Consider the following 15,864-nt stretch of genomic DNA (forward strand, 5'->3'; position numbering starts at 1 on the left):
CTCGATCTCCCTCCTTTGGAACTCTCGAACATCCCTTCACTCGAGAACACCAGAAATACGCGCATTTCACCCCTATCAAAAACCTTTCAGACGCAAAAAAAAATGCAAACAACCCCCTAAATACCCAAACAGAAAAACAAACATATCTACGAAAATACAAAAAATAAATAAAAAAAATAAAACATAGTCCTCCCCGCAACGAGGAACCCAACGTTGAGTCACATGCACAAAAAAGGGTATTAGTTAGTTTAAAAAAAAAAAAAAAGAATACTAAAAACTTTAAAACCAGATCTACACAAATCGAGGTTGTTTCTGGTGAAAAGGGCACCAGATCTGAGCTCTGGAGATTGAACGGAACCTCCTGGTCAGTTTTGAAGTTTTCGACCACCAACGACACCGGTGACCGCCACCGACGGTGAACCAGGTGGCGATCGATGCGACGTTCCGACGGTCGAACGACGGGAGCCCGAAACTCTTCCCTAGAGTTCTCTCCTCTTTTTTTTCTCTGAAACAGAAAAGAATGAACTGAAAAAAAAAGGTTGACTTTTATAGAAAACATAGAAGCAAAACGACGTCATTTTGAGCATAGGATCAAAACGACACCGTTTCAAATATAAGAGGATCTGCGAGTGGATCGAACCCGACCTAAGATTCACGTAAATCGACTCGTCGATCCGCCTCAGCCAACCTCCAGCCGGTTCAGACGAACCGCCAGTGAACTGGTCGAATTGGTCTGAACTGCTGGATCGCCTGAACTGCTAATTGAACAGTCGAACCGATCAGACCGATCTAGACCAGCGTTGACCGGATCGTTAACCGGTCCGGTTCAGGTAAAATTTTTTTTTTTAATTTTCTAATTTTTTTATATATATTATTATTTTTGTTATTTTAAGTTTTTATATTTAGACGTGATAAAATGTTTAAATTTATTAGGATAAATATCTAATTATTTTTTAATAATAATAAAATGAGAACAATATAGGATAATATTAAAAAAATATTAAAAATGCTTAAATAATAATAATAATAATAATAATAATAATAAGAAAATTTTTTTTTATTTTTTCTGCCTATATGTTGGAGGAATTAAATCATATTTCAAAAATAATAATTTCGCCTAGATGTCGGAGAATTATTATTATAAAAAAATACTAAATAAGTTAATAATATTTTTGATAATAAGTTTTTATAAAAAAGGAACATTTTTATAAAAAAATTATCTTTCTTAAATTAATTTTTAAAAAATTATAAAAATTGAACTTGCTCTGAAAGTCCACCTAGATGTTAGAGATTTTTAGAGATGTTCACGTTTTCTAGAATCCCTAAAATCCAAAATCCTGTAAATTCAAACCCCAAAATCCAAAATCCAAAATCCCTAAAATCCAAACCCTTAAATCAAAACCCCAAACCTTAAAATCTCCAAACTCTAAAATCGAAACCCTAAACCTTTCATATAATAAAATTCAAGCCTTAAAACCCTATAAACCTTAAAACCAAACCTTCAAAACCTCTACTCAAGCCCTTACTCAAGATCTTCTGAAAATATTAAAGACACGTGTGAAAATCTCATTTGAAGTAATTTATTCCCAAATGTCACCTAGATGATGGGGTATTTAGGAAACTTTACGTCGTTAAGTCTTTTCACACGATTTCGTAATTCACATTAATAATAAGATTAATAAATAAAAAGTATAACAGTAAATTGAGATCTTAAATATAAACAGTCGCACCTAAGCTCTGCCTAGATGTTGGAGAGTCGGGGTGGCCTCATTATACTTAAGAATCTAACTTTTAAATTGCATCTCATCCTACATAACATTCATTGACATACACATATTAGCATGCTATTATCAGTAATTATTTGCACTATTCTGTCTTTAATTTTTATTTACTACTTGGTGATAAAATATTTTATAATAAAAAAATAATACTTTAAAAAAAATTATGATATTACAAAATAAAATAAAAATAACATTCTGAAAGAAATAATTCTTGGTACTCTATCTAGATGTTGGAGAGTCATCAACAATTTTTTATAAAGACTGTTATTTCATTTTAAGGATTTTTGTGTTAAATCTTAAGCGAAAAAAGTTATTTTAAATTCTGCCTAGATGTTGGAGAATTTTAAGATAATTCTTTAACTTAAAGATTTTCTCAATATTTCTAAATAAAAATTTTAACAAAAATATTTTTTAAAACGAAGGGAATTAGTATTAAATTTTAAGTCAAAACTATTTTTATCTAACACCAAAAATAGCACATAATTAAATGGTACCAATTTATGGGCGTTGTGGGGGGTGCTAATCCTTCCCCACACGTAACCAACTCCCGAACCTAACCTGATTTTTCATAGATCAAAATTTATTTTTTGATAAACTTTAAACTCGTTTTTATAGTTTTATTAAAAAGATAAACTTTTGGGTGGCTAATCACACCCTAACAAAGATTGGTGGCGACTCCCTTTTTATTTTTTTTGATTTTAAAACATATTACCTCTAGCGGTCCCAAAATCGTTACGATAGTAATGTATTATACATCAAATTTTTTTAATTTTTTCAATAATTTTTTTAAGGTATATTTTATTATTGTTACCATTTTTGTTGTTTATAAATTTTTTCTAAGATATATTTTATTATTATTATTATAGTTTCATTTTTACAAAAAATAATTTTTTTAATTTATTTTTTTTTGAATATTTTCTAACATTTTTCATATTTTGTATAATAATTTAGTCAAGATTATTAAAGTGAAAATGTGTTAATATTTCTTTTATTATTTAATTTATCATTCAATAAATATATTTTTATTTTTTAAAAAGATATAATTTAGTTTTATTTGATATAATTTTATAAGTGTATAAATATTATTATAAATAAAAAATATCCAAAGGAAAGACAATTTTTTTAATTGTTTTCAAAAAAATTATTTTTTAATGATAAGTCGATATATATAAATTATATATATTATGAGTTTTAAAGATTTGAATATGATTTAAAAAAATTAATTTGTATGTATATATTTATATTTAATAAATAAAATTATTTTATGTATAGTAAAAATTATAATCTAGTTTACTATTATTTGGAGTTACTTGATTCAATTTTTTTTGGTGATTAGATTTCATCCAATCAAGTTGAATTGAGTCAAAACACAAGATTAAAGATTTGAATGAATTGAACTATAATTTAAAAATAAGTTTAACACATTAGTCTTTTTTCGTTTGTTCGCACATTACGTTTTCCTTTTTTTTTTTTTCAATTGATACTTTCAATTTATTTTTAAGAAAAATTGATACTTTCAACTTTTTTTTCAAAAAAATTTTTTAGAAAGTTTATTTTCAAAGAAAATTGATACTTTCAACTTTTTCTCAAAAATATTTTTTTTAGAAAGCTTATTTTCAAAAAAAATTGATACTTTCAACTTTTTTTCAAAATTTTTTTATTTTTATATTTTTATATATTTTTAACTTTATTCATATAAAAATACTCTTAAAAATAAATAAATAAAAAAAAAAAAAAAAACAATTCAACTGGAGAGTTGGCATGACTCACCTCTAGATGTAGAAAAGTTAGAATGACTCAAAAAGTGATTTCGCTTGTCTCAGTCCATTATTGGATGGAAAATTGCTCCTCTTGATAGCAGCAGCTTCAGTGCATCTGCTAGGTACCCATTCCTACTCAATAACTCGAGAAATAATGAGTTTATCATCCCTCCAAGACTGCGGTTGCAAACCCCCGATATCTCGCCAAAATGGGTATCTTAGTGATCCCAAGTTGTCCAAGGTCCCGTCTCCATAACATGTTCCTAGCTGAAGAGTCAGCGAAATAGAAGGGAAAGGTGCCTTTACGAACCATAGAAAGATTTGAAAGACTGAAAAAATTCCAAGCTCTGCGAATGAACTTCACCATATCTTGAATGGACGGCGTAGCACCTGCGTTCTTCCCTCTTTCTATTTCGTAATGAAAAGAAATCCAAATAAGCTACGATTGGCATAGAAATCAGAATAGAAGGAAAAACTGCAAGCACCCTTGCTAGACCAGACAACTTAGACACAGCGGTCTGATTTCGAACTCCGACAACCGCATGGGACAAAGGAAAGCTCAGCGGGATGAAACCAATAAAAAGACTTGGAGCGCCCGATACATAAAGTACGTTCGAATGGAAGCCTGTCGTCACTAGATGGTTTTCGTATGAACATATGATTACAGAAATGGGCGATGGCCTCCGACTCTGAACCTCGGTGAGATGATAGAACTGAGTCTAGCTTCAGGCTCGAAGGTTTGAAAGACACTCGACCGAAAAGAGAGGGATGAAGTGAGGCGATAAAAAAAAGGGATGAAATGACTTGAGCGTAAGCCAGAAGAGATCGCCATCAAAAGCTTCTCCAACTTAAACTCCAGCAGGAACTGGCCTTAGGACGATGGCAGAAGTCGGGATGGCTGGGAATAAGATATATATGAAAAAAAACGTATTACAGGCTTGGTGAAACTGCCTCTCTCAAAACTGCTATATTGGAATCCTACACTTCTCTTAAAGCAGCTGTCCGTCTTGTCATCCTATGATGGTTGTTTCCCACCAAAGAGAGGCCTTGAGGGCCTAGTGCCGACGGGGCTTCCCCCTTTTGTTCTTCTTCTGTTTTTCTTTTTCCTTCCCCCGTCTCTCTGCTTCTATTGCTGTGAATTGTAATGATATATAAAATCAAGTGATTGTGTTTCAGTTTAATTCTGATTATCATCCAAAGCTAAAGATTAGCATATCTAATATTTTTTTATAACAATCATCACCAAGTCTAATCTCATTATTTCAGCTTTTTTTTTAAAATTAATCTGATAATGGAGAAAGAAAAAGAAAATAAACAATAGATAGACCATAAAATAAAAATATGAAATAAAAAATCTAAAATAAAAATGAATAAAAATCCTTACAACCGAGCTTAAATTAGTCTCGATTGACAAAGAATCTCGGATAAAATAAGGTGTCTACAATTACATTGCGTAATTAATATATGTAAACATAATATAAAATAAAATAAAATATTCTTATATTTCTTTTTCATTTTTATTTCTATTTCGTCATTCACTTTCTCTTTAACAGTATGTTTGGATTGAGGAGAAGAAAAAGAAAGGAAAAGAAAATAAAAGAAAGTAATGGAAACATAAAAACATTTCTTTTGTTTGGATAAGTTTTTAATTTAAAAAAAAAAAAAGAAAGAGGTAGAAACTCAATAACCTTTAGTTTCCCTTATAGTATTCACTTTTTTAATAACCCAATTTGGGGCAAAAGCTGAGGAAAAGAAAGCTAAAAAAATTTTATTTTTGTAAAAAGATTATTATATCCAACTTTTTATTACCAAAAGCCTAGTAAAAGAAAACCTAATCACATCACAATTTTCTTGTAATTTTTTTAAAGTTATCTCTTTTTTCAAGTAAGTTTCACATGTCTCTTCCAATATAAAATTTTTTTATAATTTTTTGGTGATTTGATCTTGATGAATGATTGAAAATGAATAGACATATTTTTTAAGTTTATGAGATGTTAAAATGATAATGTGCTGAAATTTTGATAATGGCCAACAAATCCATCAATGCATGTTTATAAAATATCTTTTTGTTTCACTTGATTAAAAACCACTAATATAATAGTAATTGTGAGGCTAGATAAGATAGCAAATATATTATGATCCAGAAGTGCTATATAAAATCACAAGCAATGAAAGATTATAATTGAAAAAAATTATTATAATGAATCATTTCCTTTCTTTTTCACTTTTTATTCAAACAATGGTTGTTAGAATTCATTTCCTTTCCTTTCATTTATTAATTTTAATTATCCAAACAAGGGGTACATGTATTCTTTCTTTTCCTTTAAAAAACTTTATTTTCCTTTCATTTTTTTTTCTTTTCTTTATTAATATTTATCCAAACATAGTGTAAGATCTTTAAAAGTTTAATCTAATATATATATATATATATATATATTACCACATAAATAAATAACTTTGTCACATAAGCATCTATATGGATAGTTTTCTTAAATGATACATAGGATAGTTAAAAAACAAATAAGATAGTTTTTTTTAATTACAAATTAGATAATTTTAAATTTATTCAAATATCAAAATAATTCAAATTATAATTGAAAATCAAATTAATTTAGAGATATATTTTTTTAAATTAAAAATATGAAATATGGATTTTATTTTTTTAATAAATAATTTTAGTTGTTTATCAAATAACCTTATTAGAAAAATTATTTAATTATCAAAATCTTTCAAACATATTTAAAAATTACAAAGATTAAGTTTATCCAAATCTTTTAACAATTTTTTTATCTTGATTAAAAATTTTTTTATTTAAAAAATTATCATTTTAAAAAATTTATGTAAGATATTAAAAATTCAAGTAATTTTATGTAAGATTTTGAAAATTCAAAAATTTTTAATCTTAAATCTTTAAATAATAAGATTATCAAAATGATTACATTCATTTGAACTCTAATTATCAATTTTATATTTTAAATAAATGAAAAAAAATTAATATTATATTTATTACTTATTATATTCATTTTAAAATTTAAAAATTATCTATTTAATCCTAATTGGCACAAAAAAAAATTTTCTACAAATTTAAAACTACAAATGTAATGTGTTATACATCAAATTTTTTTTATTTTTTTCAATAACTTGTTTTAAGGTATATTCTATTACTGTTACCATTTTTGTTGTTTATAAATTTTTTCTAAGATAGATTTTACTATTATTATAGTTTCATTTTTACAAAAAATAATTTTTTTCAATTTATTTTTTTCGAATATTTTCTAACATTTTTCATATTTTGTATAATAATTTAGTCAAGAATATTAAAGTGAAAATGTGTTAATATTTCTTTTATTATTTAATTTATCATTCAATAAATATATTTTTATTTTTTAAAAAGATATAATTTATTTTTATTTGATATAATTTTATAAGTGTATAAATATTATTATAAATAAAAATATCCAAAGGAAAGACATAATTTTTTTTAATTGTTTTCAAAAAAAATATTTTTTAATGATAAGTCAATATATATAAATTATATATATTATGAGTTTTAAAGATTTGAATATGATTTAAAAAAATTAATTTGTATATATATATTTATATTAAATAAATAAAATTATTTTATGTATAGTAAAAATTATAATCTAGTTTACTATTATTTGGAATTACTTGATTCAATTTCTTTTCGTGATTAGATTTCATCCAATCAAGTTGAATTGAGTCAGAACACAAGATTAAAGATTTGAATGAATTGAACTATAATTTAAAAATAAGTTTAACCCATTAGTCTTTCTTCTTTTGTTCGCGTATTACGTTTTCCTTTTTTTTTTTTAATCACTCGACAAACGGACCAAGATCCATCCAACGGGGCTTGACTATTCATCCTAGTTAGCTAAATCAAACAAAACACCCAAATTTGAACAACTTTCGATGATTTGATTTTCCTCCTACCCAATTGAAATGCTTTCCTAGCCTGTACCTGATAATAAAGGAGTGGGCTTTATTATTCGAAAGCCTACACACATTGTCAATATATAATAGGAAAAATAAATTTGCTTTTACTTTTGTTTTTTCTTTTAAATTTTTTAGTATTCGATGATTATTTTGGATCCTTATTATTTCGAAGTTTAATCGATTCAGACTTCATAAAGGGTCTGCAAGTTCTTCTAATAACTATTTTTTTTATTTATAAGATTTAAAATCAAGATTTTGTTTGAAAAAAATCAGATTATTTGTAACTCAGATTAATAAACGGTGATGTTTTTGTTTTCTTTTACTCATCTTAAATTCATTTATCTATTTAGCCATTTTATTTTTTTCATTCCTATTTTGGATTATGTTTAATAGGAAAGAAAGGAAAAAAATGAGGAAAAAAAATGAGATCAAGGAAAATTATTTTTCTTTAATTTCGTTTGATATATAAAATAAAAAAATTAATGATAAAATTATAAATAAAATTGTTAATTTAAGTTCCATATATGAAATGATTGAATATGAAAAAAAAATATATAAATCTACTCATTTTCTTTCTCTCATCTTATTTTCATTTTACCAAACAAAAAAAAAGTAGTTAAAAAAATATTAATTTTTGCTACTCCATTTTTTTCCTTCTTCTATCCCTCATACCAAACACAATATATTTTAGTATGACTAATGGGATAGAGTTGTTGACATTAGGAGGAACTACACCTAGAATGTTAACCTGCCCATTTTTGGCCGAAATTGTTTTGACGTAGCAGTTTAATTAAAATATTTTTTTTTTTTGAAAGAAAAGCAATATTAATTTTTAATAACGTACATATTGGCATGATAGGAATGGGTTGAGTTGACGCATAAACCAATCACATTTAAAATAAAATTAGTTGGCCCACTGATTCATTACCTAAATTGACTTTGTTTCGGGTGTATAAATGGAAAGAAAATGACTTTTGAACTTTGGCCAGAAGTTTGCAATTATATTAATGACTGATTAGGTCTAAATTTATATTAATTAATCAATTAATTTGTTGATTTATTTATTTAATATATGTCATTTCATGAAATAGTCATAATTAAGGAATAAAAAAAATATACTTCAAATTATCTTTCATATTTATACGTACACAAAAAAATAATGTTCTGGAGATAAAAAAAAATTTGTCAGTGTTAAATTTTAAATTTAAATTTTATTAAATATTATTTTATAAATTAATTATATTAAATTTTAAAATTCTTTTTCTCTTCAGGGAGAAAATGGTAAAAATAAAAACTAAGCAACAAGCCAATAATTGATGATGAAGTGCAAGAGGGAAGCAGACAAAATCCGGAGGACCCACTGGGAGCATCCAATTTCCACCGCCAACAGTTGTGGACGGGGCGCTTAATTTCCAAGGTCCCTTTCAGGCTGAGGATTAGGATGAGTCAGCTTTCATTTTATCCACAGCAATGTCTCCAATTTTCTGTTCGCGTGCTGCGACTTGCATGCCTGAATTGAAAGCTGTGATTTTTACATATCGAATATCTTATATTTATTAATGTCCAAAGAATAAAAATAAGTTTTTTTTTAAGTACAAGTCAATTCTTATGTGAGAATATTTAAATAATTTTAACCAAATTATCGTATCAGATCGATTTGAATTTTCTAAATTCATGTCAATTTAATTATTCCGTAACTTATGAATTGGTGTCTTTATGATGTGAAAATGTTTGAATGAATAATCAACTCTTAACTCAATTTGAGCTTACAAAATTAATCTTAATTTCTTAGAGTTGATTGCAATTTAGGTTCAAAATTCTCCTTCACACAGGTATAGAAAACATTATACAAGTATCTCTAATTTTTTTTATTATTAAATTTTTAAGCATTTTATTTTATCCTGTTCTCTTTCTTCTCTTAGATCGATCTTTACTTTGAATATTGAAATATAAACATTAAAATTACTTGTAACTTTTGTTTTTAACCGTTTATTTTTTTCTCTTATATTTTTAAAATTTTATCACTCTCAGACAACTTGACATAAACATTTATATTTAATGACAAAGCTTTTAAAGTTCATAATTGATTAAAAAAAGTTGAAATGTATTAATTAATATGTATAAAGTAATAATGTTTTTTATACATTATAATTTACAATGGTATCAATCCTGTATAGATTTAAAATTTTGACAAGTAAATAGTTATAGCTATATTATTAATTAACGTATATAAAAAATATTCATTGGATTAGTTCGATTAATTCAATTAAAATTAATTTTTGAACACTCTTAGAGGTATGATTTGGTTGTTGGTAGTGAATAAAATCATTAATACTTAGTATGATAAAAAAATTTTATCATGTGATTAATTAGTGTCAACAATTAAATTTTTTTACACTCAAATAATTAGTTTAGTAAGGGAAGAAGTTTTTATTTGTCAGTCTGAATATAATTTTTAAGAGAATATTTTGAAAATAAAATTTTAAATCCTAAATCTTAAACAAAATCAGAAAATACCTTTAATCTTTCTTTTTTTAAGTTATCGTCAAAATTAACTTAAAATGTGCAACATTATCGTTTTTAAGCTTTCTTTTGTTAATTTTAAACCATACTGCTGTGTGAAAGGAAGGTTTGATTTTTTTAAAAAGAAAAATATGGTATTTTAATTGAAAGTATGACATTAGTTTTTGTGGTATTCCTGTAGAGATTCATCACATTTTATGAGGTATTATCTGTTTTAATTCGAAGATTTTATAATTTTATCCCATAAAAAAATATTTCGTAAGTTTAATTTTAAATCTCTACATATATATAATAATAGATTTTTTAAATCTCCTCATATAAAATTGGGACGTCACAAACTCTTCTCATTAAAAGTTAGATATCCTCATTAAGCTCAACACAAAATATATAGATCCAACGAATCACACTAAATATTAGTGACCTCATGGCATAGCATTTAACTCTTATCCGATTGGTAATCACTCTAATATTATTTGTGAATAATCGTACCCACTTGTAAAATATTATTCAATTTGATCCGAAAGTTTCGTAATTTTATCTCACAAAAAAAATCATAATTTTAAATTTAAATTTATATATATATATATATATATATCATAATAGATCTTTTGAATCTCTTGATGTGAGATTGAAGTATCACAATTATAATAAAATAAAAATTTAATATCTCAAAAATAAAATAAGAAATAAAGTATTAAATTAAAAGGTGAGATTTAGGTGAAAGTTTCTTCTCTTCAATAGAATCATATTAGCTAGGTATTATCATTATTGATTTCATTTCTTTGTTAATAACTTAAAATTAAGCCATTTATCATCGAGGATGACTTAAGTTATTATCAAGCTAGTCTCTCGAATTGACAAACAGCTTTTCAAACCGAAATTTCTAGAAAATTCAGAAGATTATTTCTTAATATCTAGAAATTTAGAAGGTTCTTCTAGACTAAAATCAATATATTGTTGTAAAATTCAAAAGTACAACACCCGGGTTTTTCAGCTTTCCAAACCACAATATCTAGACATCTAGAAGATTATTTCTTAATTTCTAGAAAATTTGATGATTCTTCTAGACCAAATCAATCTATTGTCGTCAAACTCAAAAAGTTCAACAACCAGGTTTTTCACATATATATTTTTTTAATTTCAAACTATACCAGTGTGTATGAAATGAAGATTTGATATCTTCATTGAAATTTTGATAAAAGATTTTGTGGTATACTAATAAAATGAAAAATTCTCTCAAAAAGAGTTGGTTCACTTGCTATGAGAGATGATTTGGGTTTGAATCCTATGGTTTTTTTTTTTCGTTTGTGTTAATCTTGAATGTAATCAATGTACATTTTGCCTTACTTGGGATTGTAGCAAAAAAAAAAAAAAAAGAAATTAGCTTTATTTTTTAATGGAAATCATTATATATTCTTGCTAAATGATTCTAGAAAAGGAACTTTTCTAGATTGGAAATGTTCCATTGTTTCATTAATCGACCAATCCAAACAAATTTATGATCTATGGACTGCCCCATGTGACCCACATTGAATAACAAGACAAATATAAATTTAAGTATTCTAGTTTCTTGGAAATTTAATCCCTTCAAATTTGGCATGACCCGTTCCTCCCAGCCAGCAAAGATCAATAATTTCCAACTCCCAACCGCATTAACATTGTCTTATTACGAATCCCTTTTAAAAAAAAAGATAAGTTGATCTATCTTCTTTTAAATTAAGGTTGTTGGATCCATTGATTAATATTTGAATCAGTTGACATAAAATTATAAATAAGATTGAAATTTATGCGTATTATATCTTTTTTTCGTAAATATAAGGATAAAAAATTAAAAAATAAATTAAATTTTTTTAAAAATTATTTAGATCTTGAAAAATTAACGAAAATCCCAAAGCAAAGAGAGAAAGACGGAAACAATCACATGGAGTAGCTATCAAAGAAAAGTTTAAAATTCCAACCACTCCATTATTATTATTATTATTATTTTGGATTTAGGGAACTTGGAAGAGTCCTGCAATTTTGTATGTACTAGAAGAAAAAAACAGCAAAGGAGACAAAGGAGAGATGGAATAGATTCTCATGAAGTGGGCGCCATGCACGTTTTTTCTACTCCCGTCTGAGTCCCCATTTCAAACCACAAAGGATCACCAAGTCTTCATTGTAGGCCAAACCCTGTCTTTTTCTTTTTAAAAAAATAAATACCTTCGGGACGAAATTGCTGAAAATGAGCTTTTTTTAATGGGGATTTGTTTACTGAAAATATACTTAAGTGAGACAAAATCAAACTTATTGTCATGCCAAGAATCATTATCTATTTGGACATATAAAATCATCGAATCTTTCATAGCATGCTACTGCTGAATCAATAGGGATGCAATAATGTTAAAAATTAATTACAGGAGCTTTTGTCTGTTCACTCTTTCCACTTCACACTCAAATAATACTGTTTTTAATAAAAAATCACATTATCAAATTAAAAAAATTGATTAACATTAAAAATTAAATTTATTAAATATTATTTTTTAAAAATAATTAAATAAACTGATCAGATTAAGTTTTAAATCAAAATATAATTTGTTTTCAGTTTCTTGATATAAAGATTAAGAAAACTTAGAAAGATATATAAGTTGCTAGTTCGAATCACCCTTGTCTCCTATTTAGTGTACCAAAAAAAATCAAAATATAATTTAAACTTAATTATGTAAATTAGATTACAATTTCTTTTAATTTCTTTATTAATTTTTTAAAACTAGCTTGGTTAAGAGTTTTTTTTTTTTGTTTTATAAATTAAAAAAAAAAAGAATCCTAAGTAATACATGCATATATATATATATATATAATTGTTGCTAATACTTTTTACTAATTTTATTATTTGCAGTATCTTGCAACAATTGCACAATATCTTTTGCAACAAAAAAATTTATGTTGCAATAGATATTGTAAATTATTTTTTACAACAAAAATGTGCATAAAAATTATTGCAAATATAAAAAAAAAAAAATTTATTAAATATAAAATTTTTGTAGTAGAAATAGATACTGATATCAATATATCATTGTTAATTTATAGATAAAATATTAATGCAAGTAAAAAAGAATGGATTGATGCAACTATTCTCATCTCTAGATCATATTTTATCACGATTGTCATACTTTTAGTTGGCTTTGAAGAAAAGTGAAATACTTTATTTATGGAAGCATTTGCCATGAAATTCATCTCCAACTGCTCATTTTATTTTTTTTATGAGAGTCAAATATGAGCTACTACTTTTATGGCATGGATTTTATAAAATTATTGCTCACTATTTCTGACTTATGGAATGTGAAAACTGCAAAAATTTACAAGGCGGTCGATAAAATTTATTTAATTTGCCGGTTGAGTCCTTTCTCCCACATTAGTTATTAAAAAAAATAATTTTTAAAGTTTGAAAGCATACAAAAAAAAAATTAAAAATCATTGCAATAAAATTTTATGCAAAGTATATCTAGTTCTTTCGTTTTGGTATCACACAATAGTCAAAAGACTAAAATGGATGATAACTAGCTAGTTCTCCATTTATCATTGATGGTTCTCAATTTTCTCTTAATATTCTTAAAAAAATTTATGCTTTCCTTTGCATATTGCTTGATTCTTATGATCAATTCATTAAATTGTTAAGTAAATGTACTTTTCACAAAATTGGGTTTTAAATTTCAGTACTCACTTTGGTTTGAGGTGTGTGTTCATCATTCAAAATTTAAGTATTCATGAAGCAAAATCCGAGTAAGTATTTTTTATAAATTAAATCTTCTAACTAAAAAATTTTAACAAAAAAATGAATATTTTATGCCCTTAATCATCTAATTACAATAAAATAAAAAGTTTATAATTTTAATTTTATGTAATAAAAGATCATGGACTTATTTCTATTTTTTAGTAAATTTTGAGCGCTTATTTGAGTATTATCCAAAAATCTTAAAAAAAATTGAATTTATATTTTAAGGTGAGAGAAAATTAGTTATTTCTTTCATTGTATATTTTAATATTATAAATATTTTTTGAAAAAAATTATCTTATATGATGAAGGTTTTATACTCTACCAATGAAATTAAAGAATTATCACTTAATTTTTAAAAGTATAAAATAATAAAATAATAATTTTAATATAATTTATAAAACTTAAAAATTCCACTAATATAAAAAAACTAAAAATACCTAATTGGGAGTAACTACACTCTTTACTAGACTCGAGATAAGAGAACTTAAAACCCCACGTACTCTCTCTTTTAGTTTTTCTATTATCCATACATAACATAAATTTTGGTCATGTACGGAACATGATCAAAATTTATCTCACATTATACCTTTAAATATATATATATATATATATATTACTTTTCTTGTTTTTTTTGTTCAAAATGTTTTTATATTTAAAAAATATTTTTAAAAATTTTATTTTTTAAAGATAGATCCCACTTTATACCAAGCTTTTTTTTTTTTTTTTTAAGATTTTAAATTTGTCTTTTATGAGATCTGCTTGATACTAAATTTATGCTAGTATTTTTAAAATTTTTTAATTGTTTTTTATTTTTATATATTTAATAATTTTTTTTTATTTTAAATTCTTTTTGGTCTGGTCAACTTGATATCAAGGGTAAGCTATGTTTCAAGTTATTACCTTCATTTTCTATTTTTCTTATTTTTATCATTGTTCTATTTACTTTTTTAAAAATATTTATAATTTATAATATTTTAATTTTTTATGTGGAGCTTATTTGATATTATTGATTAAAAATTTTATTTTTTTCATTTTTTAATATGATATTTTTAAAGAAAAGGATATTAAAAAAAAGTTTATCATTAATTGCTAATATTGCATGACAACTCAACTTTTTTTTTATCTTTTCATTTTAATTTTCCCTTTCTTTATTTTTTATTAGATAATTTTATTAAAAAAAAGTCAACAAATGTGTACATGTGACACTTAATTTTGTTTTTTTGCCTTTCCAATAATTTTTTTTATTTTTTTAATCATATAATTTACATAAAAAAATTGATAAATAAATTTCTAAGAAAATATCAATGGAGGAATGGATAACACAACAATTCATATTGTTGAAATTTAATTCGTCGGATCTAATAGGTACATTTTTTTATTTAAGATCAAATCAAGATTTTTTTTCAAAAATCAAAGTTAAGTTATTAGCAGGTTTATGACATTTTGTTTTGTCTTAAATATATAAATTAAATTATATATTGACTTTTATTTAATTTTATATTTATATATGTGTTATATTAATAAAATTATTATTTAATATCTTAATTTAACAAAAATATTATACTTATACATAATTAAAATGTAATTCATCAATCTATTATATAAATTTGACTTATTTTTACTTTTGTTTAACCTTTATTCGAGGTTTGACGTGTTACTTTTTTTATTTTCCTTATTTTATTTTTTATTTTTTAAAATTTAGATAAATGTCATGAAAAAACTATGTAGATATCCATGTGACACCCTAAAATTTTTTTTAATTTTTTAATTAAATAAATTTTGTAACAAAAAAGGTAATGGATAGGAATGATAAAATAATTCGTATTCAATGAGTATTCAATCAATTAAGATGTTTACGTAATACTCCAATGAATTTTTTAAAAAAATTTTATATTTTATTTATTTTTGTTTTCCTTTTTTCTAATCCTTTTTATTAAAGTAATTTTATGAAAAGACCCAATGAAGTGTCAACGTGGCACACCATTGAGCTTTTTTTCCTTTCGTTTTTGTATTTTTTAATTAAATAAATTTTACAACAAAAATGTATTGATTGATATAAATGTTAAAACACTCCACAATCGACAGATTT

The sequence above is a fragment of the Durio zibethinus genome, chromosome 5 (assembly GCF_047325235.1).
Source record: "Durio zibethinus cultivar Kanyao isolate XHJ-2024 chromosome 5, ASM4732523v1, whole genome shotgun sequence".
NCBI lineage: Eukaryota > Viridiplantae > Streptophyta > Magnoliopsida > Malvales > Malvaceae > Durio > Durio zibethinus.